This window comes from Dendrobates tinctorius, unplaced genomic scaffold, assembly GCF_039654945.1.
Source record: "Dendrobates tinctorius isolate UK_male_01 unplaced genomic scaffold, ASM3965494v1 ptg000138l, whole genome shotgun sequence".
Classification (NCBI taxonomy): Eukaryota; Metazoa; Chordata; class Amphibia; order Anura; family Dendrobatidae; genus Dendrobates; species Dendrobates tinctorius.
Window position 1 is genome coordinate 28,926,136 of NW_027361806.1, and position 20,357 is coordinate 28,946,492.

At 48.1% G+C, this 20,357-nt stretch overlaps 1 protein-coding gene and 6 non-coding genes across 7 annotated transcripts in view; 3 read left to right on the plus strand and 4 right to left on the minus strand.

The window, feature by feature from the left end:
- The window catches only part of ARMH1 (armadillo like helical domain containing 1), a 181,334-nt gene that overhangs the window by 20,856 nt on the left and 140,121 nt on the right, over nt 1-20,357 (minus strand). The window lies entirely within an intron of this gene.
- On the minus strand, nt 5,927-6,041 carry LOC141048925 (U5 spliceosomal RNA). Its single transcript, XR_012220203.1, has one exon. It is a non-coding gene; the product is annotated as a U5 spliceosomal RNA (small nuclear RNA).
- On the plus strand, nt 7,150-7,297 carry LOC141048922 (U12 minor spliceosomal RNA). Its single transcript, XR_012220201.1, has one exon. It is a non-coding gene; the product is annotated as a U12 minor spliceosomal RNA (small nuclear RNA).
- Nucleotides 8,015-8,129, minus strand: LOC141048906 (U5 spliceosomal RNA). The gene has a single exon (XR_012220186.1). It is a non-coding gene; the product is annotated as a U5 spliceosomal RNA (small nuclear RNA).
- LOC141048902 (U12 minor spliceosomal RNA) lies at nt 14,669-14,813 on the plus strand. The gene has a single exon (XR_012220184.1). It is a non-coding gene; the product is annotated as a U12 minor spliceosomal RNA (small nuclear RNA).
- LOC141048933 (U12 minor spliceosomal RNA) lies at nt 16,481-16,628 on the plus strand. Its single transcript, XR_012220211.1, has one exon. It is a non-coding gene; the product is annotated as a U12 minor spliceosomal RNA (small nuclear RNA).
- Nucleotides 17,315-17,429, minus strand: LOC141048909 (U5 spliceosomal RNA). Its single transcript, XR_012220188.1, has one exon. It is a non-coding gene; the product is annotated as a U5 spliceosomal RNA (small nuclear RNA).

The following is a 20,357-nucleotide window of genomic DNA, read 5'->3' on the forward strand; positions in this document are numbered from 1 at the left end:
TATTGGTCCCTGTATACTGCTCTCTGTATATTGGTCCGTGTATACTGCTCTCTGTATATTGGTCCGTGTATACTGCTCTCTGTACATTGGTCCCTGTATACTGCTCTCTGTACATTGGTCCCTGTATACTGCTCTCTGTACATTGGCCCTGTATACTGCTCTCTGTATATTGTGCCCTGTATACTGCTCTCTGTATATTGGTCCCCGTATACTGCTCTCTGTATATTGGTCCCTGTATACTCCTCTCTGTTTATTGGTCCCTGTATACTGCTCTCTGTATATTGGTCCCCGTATACTGCTCTCTGTATATTGGTCCCCGTATACTGCTCTCTTTACATTGGTCCCCGTATACTGCTCTCTGTATATTGGTCCGTGTATACTGCTCTCTGTACATTGGTCCCCGTATACTGCTCTCTGTACATTGGTCCCTGTATACTGCTCTCTGTATATTGGTCCCTGTATACTGCTCTCTGTATATTGGTCCCCGTATACTGCTCTCTGTATATTGGTCCCCGTATACTGCTCTCTGTATATTGGTCCCCGTATACTGCTCTCTGTATATTGGTCCCCGTATACTGCTCTCTGTATATTGGTCCCCGTATACTGCTTTCTGTATATTGGTCCCCGTATACTGCTCTCTGTATATTGGTCCCCGTATACTGCTCTCTGTATATTGGTCCCCGTATACTGCTCTCTGTATATTGGTCCACGTATACTGCTCTCTGTACATTGGACCCCGTATACTGCTCTCTGTACATTGATCCCCGTATACTGCTCTCTGTATATTGTGCCCTGTATACTGCTCTCTGTATATTGTGCCCTGTATACTGCTCTCTGTATATTGGTCCCTGTATACTGCTCTCTGTACATTGATCCCCGTATACTGCTCTCTGTATATTTGTCCCCGTATACTGCTCTCTGTATATTGTGCCCTGTATACTGCTCTCTGTATATTGGTCCCCATATACTGCTCTCTGTATATTGGTCCCCCGTATACTGCTCTCTGTATATTGGTCCCCCGTATACTGCTCTCTGTACACTGGTCCCTGTATACTGCTCTCTGTACACTGGTCCCCGTATATTGCTCTCTGTATATTGTGCCCAGTATACTGCTCTGTATATTGGTCCCCCGTATACTGCTCTCTGTATATTGGTCCCGCGTATACTGCTCTCTGTATATTGTGCCCTGTGTACTGCTCTCTGTATATTGGTCCCTGTATACTGCTCTCTGTATATTGGTCCCTTCACCTCGCTAAACAGACCTGCTACACCACCCTGATCTTCTCACTATCCAACAACCCCAAGAAAATTTTTGACACTTTTCACTCCCTCCTCAGGTCGAAAGCACAAGCCCCTATCACAGAAATTTGTGCTGATGACCTGGCCTCCCACTTTATAGGGAAAATAGATAATATCCGTCAGGAAATCTGCTCCCAACCACCAAGTCCTGTGACTTCCATCCCTCACTGCATTTCCCCTGGCTCACTCTCCACATTTGATCCCATCACAGAAGAAGTCTCCAGACTCATCTCTTCTTGTCTGACTACATGCACTACTGACCCCATTGCCTCACATCTCTTCCAGTCTCTCCAGTCATCACAACTCGCCTAACTACAATCTTTAATCTCTCCCTCTCCTCTGGCATTTTCCCATCCTCCTTCAATCACGCCATCGTTACTCCATTACTAAAGAAACCTGCTCTCGACCCATCCTGCACAAACAACTACAGACCAGTCTCCAATCTCCCCTCCATCTCTAAACTCTTGGAGCGCCTGGTCTACTCCCACCTTACCTGTTATCTCTCCACTCATTCCCTCCTAGACCCTTCACAGTCCGGCTTCTGCCCCCTACATTCGACAGAAACTGCACTCCTCAAAGTAACCAATGACCTTCTGACAGCAAAATGTAACGGTGACCACTCTCTGCTCTTTCTTCTCAACCTTTCTGCAGTTTTCTACACTGTTGACCACCATCTCCTACTGTCTAGGCTCCAGTCACTAGGCATTAAGGACACTGCACTCTCCTGGTTCTCTTCCTATCTCTCTGACCGCTCCTTCACTCTTTTGTTCTCTGGCTCCACGTCATCTCCACTTCCTCTCGCTGTCAGGGTACCTCAGGGCTCAGTCCTTGGCCCCCGTCTCTTCTCTCTACACGGCCCCAATTGGACAGACCATCAGCAGATTTGGCTTTCAGTACCATCTTTATGCTGATGACACACACCTATACACGTCATCCCCTGACCTCACCCCCGCTGTACTACAGAACGCCAGTGACTTTCCGCAGTCTCCAATATCATGTCCACTCTGAAACTCAACCTCTCCAAAGCTGAATTTCATCTGTGCTCGCCGTCTGTGCCTCCCTAAATTTGACATTTCCCTCTCCGTGGGTGGCACCACAATAACACCCCGGCAGCAGATGCGCTGTCTCGGTGTTATGTTTGACACCAATCTCTCCTTCACATCTCATATGCAATCTCTTGCCGCTTACACCTAAAGAACATCTCCAGAATCTACCCTTTTCTCACCAAGGAAACAACAAAAGCCCTTACTGTTGCCTTGATCCACTCCCTCCTGGATTACTGCAACACTATTAATTGGCCTCCCCGTTACTTGACTATCCCCTCTCCAGTCCATACTTAATGCAGCAGCCAGGGTCATCCATCTGGCTAATCGGTACTCTGACACGTCCGCTCTTCGCCAATCGTTACATTCGCTACCCATTCATTATAGGATCCAATTTAAAGTACTTGTTCTCACCCACAAAGCTCTCCACAGTGCGGCACCCCCCTACATCTCCTCCCTCATTTCTGTCTATCGGCCTAGCCGACCGCTGCGCTCTGCAAAAGACTTTCGACTAACCTCTGCACTAATCCGCACCTCCCACTCCCGACTCCAAGACTTCTCCTGCGCTGCGCTAATCCTCTGGAATGCTCTACCTCAAGAAATTAGGACCTGCCACAACTTGCACAGTTTTAGGTGCTCCCTGAAAACACATTTGTTCAGAGCGGCCTATCACATTCCCTAGTCAAAGTTATTTTATGTGTAAGTGTGCGTGTGTAGCCCATTCACTATATCTATCCTGCACCCCCTCAAGATGGCCAGACCATCATCGTAAATACACACCTGTACTTTATATCTCCTCCACCTCATTGTAGATTGTAAGTGCTCACGAGCAGGGTCATCTTATTTTGTTTTCATTATTGTATTGTTAACGATGTTACTTATAACTGTTGTGTTTGAAACTGTTAACCTGTAAAGCGCTGCGGAATATGTTGGTGCTATATAAATAAAGATTACTATTATTATTAGGCTGTGTGCCCACGTAGCGATTTTTAAGCGTTTTTGCCGCGATTTTCGGCGCGAAAACGCTGTAAAAACATTTAAAAATTGTGTACAGAACGCCCCCCATGCATTCCTATGGCATTCCGCACATGCTGTGCTAATGCTGCGCGTTTTTCCGCGGCGGAATCGCATCGCGGAAAAAATCGCAGCATGCTCATTCTTTTGTGCGGAATCGCAAAGAATTGCCGCGATTCCGCACCCATAGGAATGCATGAGAACCGCTTACTTCCCGCATGTGGCTATGCCCACCATGCGGGAAGTTAAGCGTCTCATGTGCGGTTGGTACCCACGGTGTGGAGGAGACTGTCCTCCAGGCCCTGGGTACCATAGCCCTGTAAAAAAAAAAAGAATAAAAAAAAAATCGGGGTATATTTACCTTCCGGCGTCCCGCGCTGCATTCCCGGCCTCAGCGTTCCCAGTAATGCCTTGCGGCAAGGCCCTGTGATGACGTAGTCTCGCGAGATCGCTATAGTAACGTGAGACTACGTCATCACAGGTCTTGCAAGGCATTATTGGGAACGCTGAGGCCCGGGAATGCAGCGCGGGACGTTGGAAGGTAAATATACCCCGATTTTTTTTTTTTTTTAATTTTTTTTTAGCATTTTAACATTCTATCTTTTACTACTGAAGCCGCATAGGCGGCCTCAATAGTAAAAACCTGGTCACACTTGTCAAACACTATGTTTGACGAGTTTGACCAACCTGTCAATCACTTTCCAAGCAATGCTTCAAATCGCTTGGAAAGTGCTTGAATATCGCACACGAAAATCGCGGTGAAATCGCAAGGAAAAAAACGCACGATTTCTGGGAAGGAGTCCGGTTTTTAGTGTCCTGAATAAAACGCTACATGGGCACATAGCCTTATAGAGATTAGATGTAGGGCGGTGCAGCACTGTGGAGAGGAAGAGGATGGGTAGGTGATAGATTAGGAGATGTAGGATGGTGGACAGATGAGGAGATATAGGGCAGTGCAGCACTGTAGAGAGCTTTGTGTACCAATGGATCTGGATGCACGCATTTCCTTTTAATGGAGAGTGTTTTTATTAGTCTAGCAGCATCTTTTCTTGGTGCATCATGGGTATTATGAAGATTAGGCACATCCTGTGGGTGGAGCATACTTACCCAACTGCACATTTAGCGTTCCCTACTCCCACACCACCTCCTCATCTCGCCCCCCCCCCCCCCTCTGTTGGTGTCCCTCAAGGCTCTGTCCTAGGACCCCTTCTGTTCTCAATCTATACCCTTGGCCTGGGACAACTCAAAGTTCTACGGTTTCCAGTACAATCTATATGCTGATGACACTCAGCTCTACCTCTCTGGTCTAGATGTCACCTCTCTGCTGTCCAGAATCCCGGAGTGTCTATCAGCCATATCCCCCTTCTCCTCTCGCTTCCTCAAGCTCAATGTGGACAAATGTGAACTAATTCTCTATCCTCCTTCTCGCATACCTTCCCTACCTGATCTATCACAATAAATGAAATTACACTTTCCCCTGTCCTGGAAATCCGCTGCCTCGGAGTAACCCTCAACTCTGCCCTGTTCTTGAAACTACACACCCAAGCTCTCTCCACCTCCTGTCTCCTCCGGCTCAAATATATTTCCAGGATCCATCCTTTCCTCAACCCTCACTCTACCAAAATGGTTGTGCATGCCCTAATCATCATCCGTCTTGACTACTGCAACATCCTCCTCTGTGGCCTAACTTCTAACTCTCTCGCACCCCTCCAGTCCGTCCTTAACTCTGCTGCCCGACTAATTCATCTTTCTCCTCGCTACTCCTCCGCTTCTCCCCTCTGCAGATGTCTTCACTGGCTCCCATTCCCTCAGCGTATCCAGTTCACATTACTAATACTGACCTACAAGGCCATCCATAACCTGTCTCCTGCTTATATTTCCAAACTAATCTCCTGATATCTTCCCTCACGTAATCTCCGGTCCTCCCAAGACCTCCTTCTCTCCGCCACACTTCTTCACTCCTCATCCAACCGCCTCAAAGACTTCTGCCGAATATCCCCCATGCTCTGGAATTCTTTGCCCCAACACGTCCGGCTATCTACCACATTTCGATCCTTCAGACGGAACCTGAAAACCCATCTCTTCAGGAAAGCCTACAGACTGCAGTGATCCCGCTACCTCCTCACCACTACCGGAGATATCACCTCAACCAACAGCGGAACTGCTGCAACCCCCCAACCTACTGTCTCCTTCCCCACCATCCTGTAGCATGTAAGCCCCCCGGGGCAGAGTCCTCTCCCCTCTGTATCAGTCTGTCATTGTTAGTTTGTTTACTGTGATATCTAATTTGTATGTAACCCTGTCTCATGTACAGCACCATGGAACCAATGGTGCTATAGAAATAATTTCTTTTCTGTATCTTCCACTTGGGCAGTATTAGCGTTGTGCAGCACAGAGCCGTATTGCCAAACAACAGCAGCTTATCATTTACTGATTAATTTACGGACCAAGGAGACGGATCCCCGGTGAAGCTTAGAACAAGATCGAGGAAGTCGCTGCTGAATCCGTTGGCCATAACACCATTCACAGCTCCATCACCTTCTCTTCATCTGCTTTTCACCAGTGCAGGAAGCCCAGCGAGCGCCAGGCACCAAAAAATTATTCGAAACTCATAATTGTTCCTCTCCACGGAAATCTTTAGTAAAAGGCGAAAGATTTATTCGATCTGAAGAGAAACCAGAATATAGAGAAGAGAACGGCCGGCGTCACCCGGGGCCTGCGCTGCGCTCATCACCCCCGCGGAGAGGACGGCTCCTGGGTGGATGGTGGGGGCCACGTTCTCCGGCCCCCGGACACAATGTATCTGATCTGTTACTGAACTTTACTACAAAAACTAACGGAAAAAGACGAGAAAACGTTACAGTTCTGAGGACGGGTCAGGTGCATCCTGGGGGATATGCAAATCACAGCCGGGGGCGGGGCGTCACACGGCTGCAGGATTTTGCAGAGAACTCTGAAATTTCAAACAATATTACGGTATTATTTTCTTATCCTAAACCCGCGGCTTCTTTTCTCCCGTTACTGTGAGTTTTGGAGACCGTTCTTACAGTCACAGGACGCGGAGGGACCGCGGCGGGGGATGAGATGAGCGATAGGAAGGCAGTCAGCATTGCAGGGTGTACACTCGGGAGGTGATTACTTCTGTAAGTCTCTCGTCACAGATCTGTTCAAGCTTTTTTGGGAACAAAAAAATCCCCAAACTAGAAATGAGATTAGTCAAAATGAGTGTGACGAAAAAGAAGCTGCTGTCAGATCCCGGGAATCTCAAGAAATGATGCACAGAAAATGCCGCACTTTCCTACAATCTATAGCCGCTTTCCACAGAGCCGTCATAACGAGGTGTCTGACACCAGGCAGCACCACATCAATATACAGCTCATGTGCCGCCATATTACTGCTAGAGCAGAATGCCGCCATACTACGGCCTCTGATGAAACCGGACAATTCTGGGCACACGGGATCCAGCAGGAGATCACTGCAGGTTCTGGATGTGGACATAGGATTATTATTCCCAGGCTTTACAGTGCATGATGGCGGCAGTACACAACAAGTGGGCGGCGGTGGCAATCTGAGGTCGTCACTACCCATAATGCATTTCACCTGAGATGATCATTCAAGGGTGTATTATTAATAGGTTATGTACGATTATTTCACACCTCGTCCTCATCACCGAGCGCTGACTATTATGTAATTCCACCGTGTGACACGAGGCGGAGGAGGCGCCAATCAGCTCTCCCTAATACAGTCCGGGGGGCCCCACAGGGCGACAGCTCCGGGGTCACACAGGGAGGGTATGCCTTAAACTAATGAGTAAGGAAATAATGAGGCAGGTGACACCTGGCTCCTCACTGCTTATGTGAGAGGAATTTTTGGATGGGTACAGGTCGCCCCAAGGAGGATCTCCCTACATTGCAGAACCTCCAGGAGCCGTGATCTGCCCGACCCCCGATCTTGTACAATGGTAGAGAGATAATCTGCAATGTGCAGTTTTAAAGCTTCACATGTCGGGACCCCTCAGAAAGTGGTGACTGTTCCCCAATCTGCTGGGGTTGTTTGATGAGAGACTGAAGTTCATATGTTTGGACAGGTGAAGATGATGCAGGACACCGCCAGCTGTGACATCTGCACAGACGGCTGCTGAACTCCCTGCACCATATCGGTGCGTTCACCGGATTACTGCAGTGTCAGGGCGGCAAAGGTGACACCGTCCTGCAGATCACATCCCCGCACCCACAGAGCCAGGAAGCCATCATTGGTCTGGGAGAACTCGGCTCCACTGGTCCCGCGCTGATTAGCAGATCACAGGACAAGGTCTATTACGAACGTTGTGGCGCCACCAACTGCGGCACGTGTCTCAGTATAGTAAGGGGAAATAAAAAGTGTTTTGGGGACGTGGACAGATCCCCTTTGAAAATCTTTTTAGCATTTTGCTTGTTCATGGGGCCTGGTCAAACAGGAGACAAGTAATCCTAAATAATCCCAAGAAAATCTTACAATTCGTTAATGAAGACAAAATCCAACTAAACCACAGAAGAGAAAAAACGCAGACCCCAACAAGAGAAGATCTGTATATACGAGCAGTCACCATACCGCTTAGAGGATCAGTCTCCTGTATAGCAGCTATGGCACAGATTAACCTGTTATTCACCAGTGCAGGAAGCCCAGCGAGCGCCGGGCATCAAAAAATTATAAAGAACTCATAATTGTTCCTCTCCACGGAAATCTTTAGTAAAAGGCGAAAGATTTATTCGATCTGAAGAGAAACCAGAGTATAGAGAGGAGAGCGGCCGGCGTCACCCGGGGCCTGCGCTGCGCCCATCACCCCCCGCGGAGAGGACGGCTCCTGGGTGGATGGCGGGGGCCACGTTCTCCGGCCCCCGGACACAATGTATCTGATCTGTTACTGAACTTTGCTACAAAAACTAACGGAAAATGACGAGAAAACGTTACAGTTCTGAGGACGGGTCAGGTGCATCCTGGGGGATATGCAAATCACAGCCGGAGCCGGGGCGTCACATGGCTGCAGGATTTTGCAGAGAACTCTGAACTTTCCAACAGTTTTATTTTTTCTATTTTCTTATCGTGAACCCGCGGCTTCTTTTCTCCCATTACTGTGAGTTTTGGAGACCGTTCTTACAGCCTCAGGACATGGAGGGACCGTGGCGGCGGATGAGAGGAGCGTTGACTACTAATAATGGTGTCTCTTCATTAGTGGTGAACGTCAGCGACTAATGTAAAAGGCGCAGTTCTATTACCTTAAGGAAATGTGGGGGACAGAAATCCGGCGATTTTATTTAGATTTTTCTTCTTTGAGTTGGCCGTATGGGATAATCATCAGACTTTTCCAAACACGGCGATACCGAAATGATATTTAACTAAACTGTGGAAAATAAGTGATTTTTTTTTTTTTTTTCTCTCCCCCGTATTGTACTGAACCCTGTGGTTGCCTGATCGCTTGTCCTACATACTACAATACTATATCCAGTACCAAGAGAAAATGACGCTGTATGAATAGGAAGACCAAGATGGCAGCGACATTGGTCTTCTGCAGACCCCGGCTGCCAGGACAACTCATCGGCACGTCGATGAGGCCCGCTGCACACTTGCATCATAGACATTGAAAGTTTTCTTTTAAGGAACCCAATTACTGTGTGTTATGGTTGGGTCACCGAGGAGGATAGCAGGACCAGGCTAAGCCACAGAAAACCAGTGAGGTTGGTAACTAAGCGGATGCAGACCCCTGATCCTGTCCACACAACTAGCAGTAGCCGTGGAGCGTACCTACGATGATCCTAGACGCCTCGGCACAGCCGGAGAGCTAACTAAGCCTAAAGCAAGAAAGGGGAAATCTAAACTGCCCCAGAGCAGACCCCAAAGGAATAGATAGCCCCCCAACATGTATTGTCAGTGAGACAAGGTGAAAACACAAACGCAGATAGGAAAATAGACTGAGCAAAGGATGGGGCCCACACTGCCTAGACAGGAAAGGAAAGACGCTGTCTGCAATCACGCAAAAAAACCTGCAAAAGTCCAACACGTCTGATGCACAAAAACACTGAAGTCGCACGACTTCGCCCCCCACTATATCAGCACTCTGGTATATTCTGAAAGCAAAGCAAAAAGAGACCAATATAACAGGGGACAAAACAAACTGGCCCATGCAGTAACATATGGGCGGTGATTCAGCGCAGTCCCAGCCGGAGCTGGTTGATCCACTCAAAGCAGAGATAAACAAAACCAGATCAAATACAAACAGAATAACAAATGAACACTTAGCTGAACCATGCAGGGAAAGAGCAGGAGACATCAGACCTCAGAAGGCACAGGAAGAAAATCACCAGCAGGGATAGAGGGAGTCAGTTATCAGAAACCCCAGATCTCCACTCATCTTCCTCATCAGGTGGCAAGCCTCTGTCAATCAGATCAGCTCCACTACCTCCAGTAACCACCAGAGGGAGCCCAGAAAGGGAACTCGCAACCCCTCTGTCAATCTGACCAGCTCCACTACCTTCAGTAATCAACAGAGGGAAGCCAGAGAGTGAATTCATAACACTGTGCTTTGTGGTGTGGCTAATGGTCGCATAGTCGATGGGAAGTATGTGTCACAGAGATGGCTTGTCTCAGTGATGTAACCTGGATTGCGGTTGGCTATGAGATGGGGGGGGTCTGGCTACCCACATACCTCACCTCTGGGTGTGGTGACAGCCTATATAATGGAGGCTGTTTGTCACATGGTCTGTGACTGGAGGCTTCCAGTGTGTGTTTTGCGAAGACACTGACCTGAGAGCACAGCGGGTCCACCCTATGTGAACTGCTGTTTGTTTCAACTTTGTGCCACAGAAGGCCATCTTTTGTTTGCTTAAACTTAAAGGGAAGGTGCCATAAAAAAAAAAATCAGCAATTGAAAAAATGTAAAGTATTATATTATAATTGTTAATGGAGTAAAATATGAAAAATAATTTAAAAATGTTAATACGTTCCAGTTTGAAACACTACGGGGAGCAGCTGCTGAAATTTGCCATTTGCCTAGTGTACGGCTGGCATGCCATACCATGTGCTGAAAACGTGGGCTGGAGCTGCTCCGGGTGGGATGTCTCCTCTCCTTCTGGGTGTTTACAAAAGGATAATAGACAATGAAGTTTAGGAGAAGAATTGAGAATTAGCTTTTTAGCAGCTGGTCTCTTAATCCAATGAACTTGCCTGGCAGAAACCTTCCTTCTGCAAAGAAATCCAAGCAGAAACTCTCCAAAAACTCACAAGTTCAATGAATGCAAGAATTGTGAAGGTGATGGGAACCCTTCTGTTATATGTTAACATGGAACTTGGCCTGTTAGGAGGTTTTGGAGTTAAATAGCTTTTTTGTTCAGTGATTGTGACCTCCTCATGCAGCAAATTCCACAAATGAGCATTTTCAGTTCCTTACAACATATCAAATGTTTAGAAATTCTACTATGACTAATAATTTGGAACAGGGCATTCTGAGTTTTTATTCATTTTGGAGATTATACTGTTATCATTGGGAGGTTTCCTCAATAAAATTCAATGTATACTGTATTTTTCGCTTTATAAGACGCTCCGGATTATAAGACGCACCCCAAATTTTGAGGAGAAAAATAGGAAAAAAACTTTATTTTTAATAAAATGGTGGTGCATCTTATAATCCATGCATCTTATTGCTTTCCAGGGGTGGTGATGGAGGAGGCCGGAGTGGAACATTGCTGCTGGGCTGAAATCTCATCTCCCGAGATTTCAGTGCCGAGATGTCCGTCTGCGCATGCGCAGCGGCCATTTTCCAGGAAGAAAGCAGGCATGGAGCGACAGAGACCCCCCCACGCTGAACGGGACAGAGCGCGGCGGCGGCGGTGGGGCGGAAGAAACCACCGGGGGACAGGAGCGTAGCAGACAGCGCAGCGGCAGCATCAGGGCACAGAGTGCCGCGGCAAGTACCCTCAGTGGCAGCGCAAATGTATATCCTCTTTGTAAGACGCACCCCCTTTTTCCCCTCAATTTTGGGGGAAAAAAAGTGCGTCTTAAAAAGCGGAAAATACGGTAATTAAACGGGTGATGACTTTAATTAGACTTACTGTCATTTGCACCGACCACTTAGGAAAATCAGAAAAATATCAGTTGCATAATAATTTGGAACATGGTGTAAAACAATCATATTTAATACAAAAAAAATTGTGGCACCTTCCCTTTATGGAGCAAATAAACCTGACGGAACATTTTTATGAAAACTGCAGGCAAGTGAGTAAAATCTTACAAGTGGTAGACGTGCGGGCAGCGTTCCAGCAGAGACGTGCGACTGCTCCAGGAAGGACTGCGTGTCCTGAGTTAAGTCTGTTGCAAGCCAACAAGCATCGCCAGACAAAATGGAGGATCTGCTGAAACACTTTGTCCAATCGCAACAGCAAAAGACCAACAAGCTGTTGCTACAGCAGAGTCAGCAGCAGATGCAGCTTCTGTCTACCGCCGCCATCCAGGGCAGGACGAGCGCCCCAGGTCCGGCTGATGACATCCACATCCGAAAGGCGGTAAGACGGGCTTTGCAGAAAATGACACCTGGGGATGATGTTGAGGCCTTCCTGATTGGTGTTTGAAAGGGTTGCCAAAAGGGAGAAATTCCCACCATAGCAGTGGGGAGAGGTACTGGCTCCATACTTGACAGGAGAACCCCATAAAGTGTACTATGATTTAGCTTGGCAGGATGCCAAAGAGTATGGCAAGCTAAAACTGAGATTCTTGCACTATTGGGGGTAACAATTTCTTGGGGTGCAGCGGGTTCAATGCTGGGCGTATCACAGGGACAAACCACCACACTCTCGAATGTTTGACCTGTTGCACCTGGTCCAGAAGTGGCTGCAGCCAGAGTCCTCTACGCCTGCGCAGATGGTAGAACGGGTAGTAATGGACTCCCTGCCGAGACCCTTGCAGACTTGGGTTCCCCAGGGTGATCCCCAGTATGCTGATGAACTGGTTGGACTGGTCCAGAGATACCAGGAGGTTGAAGGTTCCGTGGGAAAGCAGCCCAGTCCATACTGGGGGGTCCTCCCACATGGGGGCAAAGGCCCAAAAGGGGGTGAGGTGTCCAAAGGGGCAGGGGAGGTGGTGCCCAAGGTCCCTACAGGTGATATTGTTTGCTGGAGGTGCCACGGCCCAGGCCATATAGCCGCCCGTTGTCCCCTGACCCCTGAGCAGATGGGACGTCGTAGTTCATAATATGCATATCCGGCTTGCAGTGTGAACTCTCCACCCAAAAAGGGGCCTCAAGAGTGTCCCATGAAGGTGAACGGGAGGGAGGTAATGGCACTGTTAGACTCCGGGAGTCTGGTGACCCTTGTGGGGGTCATGTTTCCTCTCTAACTGATCCCGGGGGAAAAAGTCGGCGTTCAGTGCATATATGGTGACGCGAAGGAATACCCTATGGCCAGAGAGGACATTGAAGCAGCCCATGGTACTGAATCCCATGAGGTCTGCGTCGTTCGAGACTTGTTGCACCCTATTATTGTAGGCCGGGACTTTTGTTTATTTTGGGATCTGTGGGGGAAGGGTTCTGAGGTCACTGATGTGAACAGGAAACCAGTGAACCCTAATAAGGTATCACCACACCCAGAGGCAGGCTGTTTCCCCTTCTGTGCCCTTGTGGGGGATGAAGAGGAAGTGTCCCATGTGTCTGACTTTCCAGAGTTAAGGGTGACCAGTGAGAATGTTGGGTCTGTACAACATAGGGACCCAACTCTGAAAGAAGCCTTCAATAATGTCGCTGTCATTAATGGGGTTGCACAGGAGTCAGGCGGACACAAGGTTTCCCTATTTTATGAGTGGGGAATTGTATCGGGTCACAAAAGTGTGAGAGGAGCTGGTGGAACAGTTAATAGCGCCGGGCCCCTATAGATGGAAGGTGTTGGGGGGACATCTGGGAGAGGAAAAAAAGCAGGAACAGATTCTATTGGCCCAGGTGTCACCGGGAAATATTAAACTATTGCAGGTTCTGCCCCACATGTCAGTTAACCGCCCCCACCTCTCACTTTCGGAGTACCCTTGTGCCATTATTGAAGTGCCGTTCGAGAGAATTGCTATGGACTTGGTCGGTCCCCTGGTTAAATCTGCTCGTGGGCATCAGTATATATTGGTCATCCTGGACTTTGCCACATGCTATCCTGACGCAATTCCCCTGAGAAACTCCTCCACGAAGAGTATAGCCCGCAAATTGGTACATGCATTTTCCTATACAGATTTACCGAAGGAGATCCTGACCGACCAGGGAACACCTTTTAGGAGAAAGCTGATGAGGGAGTTATGCAAGTTCCTGCAAATCTCCCAGTTTAGGACTTCAGTGTACCATCCTCAGACGGATGGCCTTGTCGAGAGGTTACCGTATCTGCTCTTTTCCATCCATGAGGTTCCACAGGCTTCTACGGGGTTCTCACCCTTTGAACTTTTGTATGGCCAACATCCACGAGGTCTCCTGGATATAGCCAAAGAAACCTAGGAAGCCGAAGTCACCCCCCACAGAAGCGTCATTGAACTTGTGGCACTGACGCAGCAGAGGATTGCAAAGGTGGTGCCCATCATAAAAGGACATCTCCAGGCACAAGAGCTCAGGCCAGGGTCTAAAACCAGTCAGCCAGAGTGAGGCAGTTTAATCCAGGAGACCGAGTTTGTGTGCCAATTCCTACTGTGAAGAGCAAGTTCTTGGCCAAATGGCAAGGGACGTATGAAGTTGTGGAGAAGCTTGGTGAGGTAAACTATAAGATTCATCAGCCAGGAAGATGGAAACCATATCAGATCAACCATGTAAACCTCATCAAGCCGTGGCAAGACAGAGAACCGGCTAAAACGCCTTGCTTGCTGGGCAAGTTAGAAGGCAATGTTGGAGGTGTCACCATAGCGGAGACGCTGTCGAAGGCCCAGAAACAGCAGCGCCAGGAACTGTTCCAGAGAAATAGGGACCTGTTCTCAGACTTACCAGAGTGCACAACTGCTGATTTTGTGACACCACAGCGATCTCGCCAACGAGATCGCTGTGTGTGACGGGGATCGCTGATCGTGCTTGATCGGCCTGGGACATTTTTGGATCACTGGTCTCCCGCTGGCCAGCACACATCACTGCGTGTGGCAGAGAGAGACCAGCGATCAGCGACGCTGGTTTCTAATGTAAACATCGGGTATCCAGGAGCTGCGGCTCCTGGATACCCGATGTTTACATTACAAACCAGCTTGATCGCTGGAGGGGCTGGCTAACGATGTCCCAGCGATCCCATCCATGTCAGATCGTTGGTGGGATCGCTGGGACATCGTTATGTGTAATGGGGCCTAAACTGAGTAAGGAAATTTATGAGGCAGCTGACACCTGGCTCCTCACTGCTTATGTGAGAGGAATTTTTTGATGGGTACAGGTCACCTCAGGGAGGATTTCCCTACATTGCAGAACCTCCAGGAGCAGTGATCTGCCTGACCCCGATCTTGTGCAATGATAGAACAACAAAATAATTATTTGTCTACTTCTACCAAGGGCAGCGACTGTTACATGCCAGTGACTCATCTGTATGATGACTTATCTGTGGTGCAGCACTGTAGAGAGGATGGGTAACGTAGACAGATGAGAAGGAGATGTAGGGCGGTGCAGCACTGTAGAGAGGACAGGGCGGTGCAGCACTGTAGAGAGGACAGGGGTGGTGGACAGATGAGGAGATGTAGGGCGGTGCAGCACTGTGGAGAAGACGGTGGTGGACAGATGAGGAGATGTAGGGCGGTGCAGCACTGTAGAGAGGACAGGGTGATGGACAGATGAGATGTATGGCGGTGCAGCACTGTGGAGAAGACAGGGTGGTGGACAGATGAGGAGGAGATGTAGGGTGGTGCAGCACTGTAGAGAGGACAGGGTGATGGACAGATGAGGAGATGTATGGCGGTGCAGCACTGTGGAGAAGAGGGTGATGGACAGATGAGGAGATATATGGCGGTGCAGCACTGTGGAGAAGACGGTGGTGGACAGTTGAGGAGATTTAGGGCAGTGCAGCACTGAGGAGAAGACAGGGTGGTGGACAGATGAGGAGATGTAGGGCAGTGCAGCACTGAGGAGAAGACAGGGTGGTGGACAGATGAGATGTATGGCGGTGCAGCACTGTGGAGAAGAGGGTGATGGACAGATGAGGAGATGTATGGCGGTGCAGCACTGTGGAGAAGACAGGGTGGTGGACAGTTGAGGAGATTTAGGGCAGTGCAGCACTGTGGAGAAGACAGGGTGGTGGACAGGTGAGGAGATGTAGGGCAGTGCAGCACTGAGGAGAAGACAGGGTGGTGGACAGATGAGATGTATGGCGGTGCAGCACTGAGGAGAAGACGGTGGTGGACAGATGAGGAGATGTAGGGTGGTTGCGGTACTGTTCAGAGCTTTGTGTACCAATGGATCTGATGTACGCATTTCCTTTTAATGGAGAGAGTGTTGTGTATATTAGTCCATCAGCGTCCTGGTGCATCATGGGTATTATGTAGATGAGGCACAGCCTGTGGGCAAAGCATGTCTCCATTTCCTTTCTGTATCTTCCTCTTGGGCAGTAAGAAATGAGATTTGTCAAAATGAGTAGGAAGAAAAAAGCTGCTGTCAGATCCCGGGAGTTTCAAGAAATGATGCACTGAAAATGCTGCCTTCCATAGAGCCGTCATAACGAGGTGTCTGACACCAGGCAGCACCACATCAATATACAGCTCATGTGCCGCCATATTACTGCTAGCGCAGAATGCCGCCATACTACGGCCTCTGATGAAACCGGACAATTCTGGGCACACGGGATCCAGCAGGAGATCACTGCAGGTTCTGGATGTGGACATAGGATTATTATTCCCAGGCTTTACAGTGCATGATGGCGGCAGTACACAACAAGTGGGCGGCGGTGGCAATCTGAGGTCGTCACTACCCATAATGCATTTCACCTGAGATGATCATTCAAGGGTGTATTATTAATAGGTTATGTACGATTATTTCACACCTCGTCCTCATCACCGAGCACTATTATGTAATTCCACCGTGTGACACGAGGCGGAGGAGGCGCCAATCAGCTCTCCCTAATACAGTCCGGGGGCCCCACAGGGCGACAGCTCCGGGGTCACACAGGGAGGGTATGCCTTAAACTAATGAGTAAGGAAATAACGAGGCAGGTGACACCTGGCTCCTCACTGCTTATGTGAGAGGAATTTTTGGATGGGTACAGGTCGCCCCATGGAGGCTCTCCCTACATTGCAGAACCTCCAGGAGCCGTGATCTGCCCGACCCCCGATCTTGTACAATGGTAGAGATATAATCTGCAATGTGCAGTTTTAAAGCTTCACATGTCGGGACCCCTCAGAAAGTGGTGAATGTTCCCCAATCTGCTGGGGTTGTTTGATGAGAGACTGAAGTTCATATGTTTGGACAGGTGATGATGATGCAGGACACCGCCAGCTGTGACATCTGCACAGACGGCTGCTGGACCCTCTGCGCCATATCGGTGCGTTCACCGGATTACTGCAGTGTCAGGGCGGCAAAGGTGACACCGTCCTGCAGATCACATCCCCGCACCCACAGAGCCAGGAAGCCATCATTGGTCTGGGAGAACTCTGCTCCACTGGTCCCACGCTGATTAGCAGATCACAGGACAAGGTCTATTACGAACGTTGTGGCGCCACCAACTGCGGCACGTGTCACAGTATAGTAAGGGGAAATAAAAAGTGTTTTGGGGACGTGGACAAATCCCCTTTGAAAATCTTTTTAGCATTTTGCTTGTTCATGGGGCCTGGTCAAACAGGAGACAAGTAATCCTAAATAATCCCAAGAAAATCTTACGATTCGTTAATGAAGACAAAATCCAACTCAACCACAGAAGAGAAAAAACGCAGACCCCCAACAAGAGATTAGAGGATCAGTCTCCTGTATAGCAGCTATGGCACAGATTAACCTGTTATTCACCAGTGCAGGAAGCCCAGCGAGCGCCAGGCATCAAAAAATTATATAGAACTCATAATTGTTCCTCTCCACGGAAATCTTTAGTAAAAGGCGAAAGATTTATTCGATCTGAAGAGAAACCAGAGTATAGAGAGGACAGCGGCCGGCGTCACCCGGGGCCTGCGCTGCGCCCATCACCCCCCGCGGAGAGGACGGCTCCTGGGTGGATGGCGGGGGCCACGTTCTCCGGCCCCCGGACACAATGTATCTGATCTGTTACTGAACTTTACTACAAAAACTAACGGAAAATGACGAGAAAACGTTACAGTTCTGAGGACGGGTCAGGTGCATCCTGGGGGATATGCAAATCACAGCCGGAGCCGGGGCGTCACATGGCTGCAGGATTTTGCAGAGAACTCTGAACTTTCCAACAGTTTTATTTTTTCTATTTTCTTATCGTGAACCCGCAGCTTCTTTTCTCCCATTACTGTGAGTTTTGGAGACCGTTCTTACAGCCTCAGGACATGGAGGGACCGTGGCGGCTGATGAGAGGAGCGTTGACTACTAATAATGGTGTCTCTTCATTAGTGGTGAACGTCAGCGACTAATGTAAAAGGCGCAGTTCTATTATCTTAAGGAAATGTGGGGGACAGAAATCCAGCGATTTTATTTAGATTTTTCTTCTTTGAGTTGGCCGTATGGGATAATCATCAGACTTTTCCAAACACGGCGATACCGAATTGATATTTAACTAAACTGTGGAAAATAAGTGATTTTTTTTTTTTTTTTTTTACTCCCCCGTATTGTACTGAACCCTGTGGTCGCCTGATCGCTTGTCCTACATACTACAATACTATATCCAGTACCAAGAGAAAATGACGCTGTATGAATAGGAAGACCAAGATGGAAGCGACATTGGTCTTCTGCAGACCCCGGCTGCCAGGACAACTCATTGGCACGTCGATGAGGCCCGCTGCACACTGGCATCATAGACATTGAAAGTTTTCTTTTAAGGAACCCAATTACTGTGTGTTATGGTTGGGTCACCGAGGAGGATAGCAGGACCAGGCTAAGCCACAGAAAACCAGTGAGGTTGGTAACTAAGCGGATGCAGACCCCTGATCCTGTCCACACAACTAGCAGTAGCCGTGGAGCGTGCCTACGATGATCCTAGACACCTCGGCACAGCCGGAGAGCTAACTAAGCCTAAAGCAAGAAAGGGGAAATCTAAACTGCCCCAGAGCAGACCCCAAAGGAATAGATAGCCCCCCAACATGTATTGTCAGTGAGACAAGGTGAAAACACAAACGCAGATAGGAAAATAGACTGAGCAAAGGATGGGGCCCACACTGCCTAGACAGGAAAGGAAAGACGCTGTCTGCAATCACGCAAAAAAACCCAGCAAAGGTCCAAAACGTCTGATGCACAAAAACACTGAAGTTGCACGACTTCGCCCTCCACTATATCAGCACTCTGGTATATTCTGAAAGCAAAGCAAAAAGAGACCAATATAACAGGGGACAAAACAAACTGGCACATGCAGTAACATATGGGCGGTGATTCAATCACAGTCCCAGCCGGAGCTGGTTGATCCACTCAAAGCAGAGATAAACAAAACCAGATCAAATACAAACAGAATAACAAATGAACACTTAGCTGAACCATGCAGGGAAAGAGCAGGAGACATCAGACCTCAGAAGGCACAGGAAGAAAATCACCAGCAGGGATAGAGGGAGTCAGTTATCAGAAACCCCAGATCTCCACTCATCTTCCTCATCAGGTGGCAAGCCTCTGTCAATCAGATCAGCTCCACTACCTCCAGTAACCACCAGAGGGAGCCCAGAAAGGGAACTCGCAACCCCTCTGTCAATTTGACCAGCTCCACTACCTTCAGTAATCAACAGAGGGAAGCCAGAGAGTGAATTCACAACACTGTGCTTTGTGGTGTGGCTAATGTTCGCATAGTCGATGGGAGGTATGTGTCACAGAGATGGCTTGTCTCAGTGATGAAACCCGGATTGCGGTTAGCTATGAGATGGGGGGGGTCTGGCTACCCACATACCTCACCTCTGGGTGTGGTGACAGCCTATATAATGGAGGCTGTTTGTCACATGGTCTGTGACTGGAGGCTTCCAGTGTGTGTTTTGCGAAGACACTGACCTGCGAGGGCAGACCCGCTGTGCTATGTGAACTGCTGTTTGTTTCAACTTTGTGCCACAGAAGGCCATCTTTTGTTTGCTTAAACTTAAAGGGAAGGTGCCATAAAAAAAAAATCAGCAATTGAAAAAATGTAAAGTATTAATGTTTTGATTTGTTTTTCCAATATTATAATTGTTAATGGAGTAAAATATGAAAAATAATTTAAAAATGTTAATACGTTCCAGTTTGAAACACTACGGGGAGCAGCTGCTGAAATTTGCCATTTGCCTAGTGTACGGCTGGCATGCCATACCATGTGCTGAAAATGTGGGCTGGAGCTGCTCCGGGTGGGATGTCTCCTCTCCTTCTGGGTGTTTACAAAAGGATAATAGACAATGAAGTTTAGGAGAAGAATTGAGAATTAGCTTTTTAGCAGCTGGTCTCTTAATCCAATGAACTTGCCTGGCAGAAACCTTCCTTCTGCAAAGAAATCCAAGCAGAAACTCTCCAAAAACTCACAAGTTCAATGAATGCAAGAATTGTGAAGGTGATAGGAACCCTTCTGTTATATGTTAACATGGAACTTGGCCTGTTAGGAGGTTTTGGAGTTAAATAGCTTTTTTGTTCAGTGAATGTGACCTTCTCATGCTGCAAATTCCACAAATGAGCATTTTCAGTTCCTTACAACATATCAAATGTTTAGAAATTCTACTATGACTAATAATTTGGAACAGGGCATTCTGAGTTTTTATTAATTTTGGAGATTATACTGTTATCATTGGTAGGTTTCCTCAATAAAATTCAATGTATAATCTAACGGGTGATGACTTTAATTAGACTTACTGTCATTTGCACCGACCACTTAGGAAAATCAGAGAAAAATATCAGTTGCATAATAATTTGGAACATGGTGTAAAACAATCATATTTAATACAAAA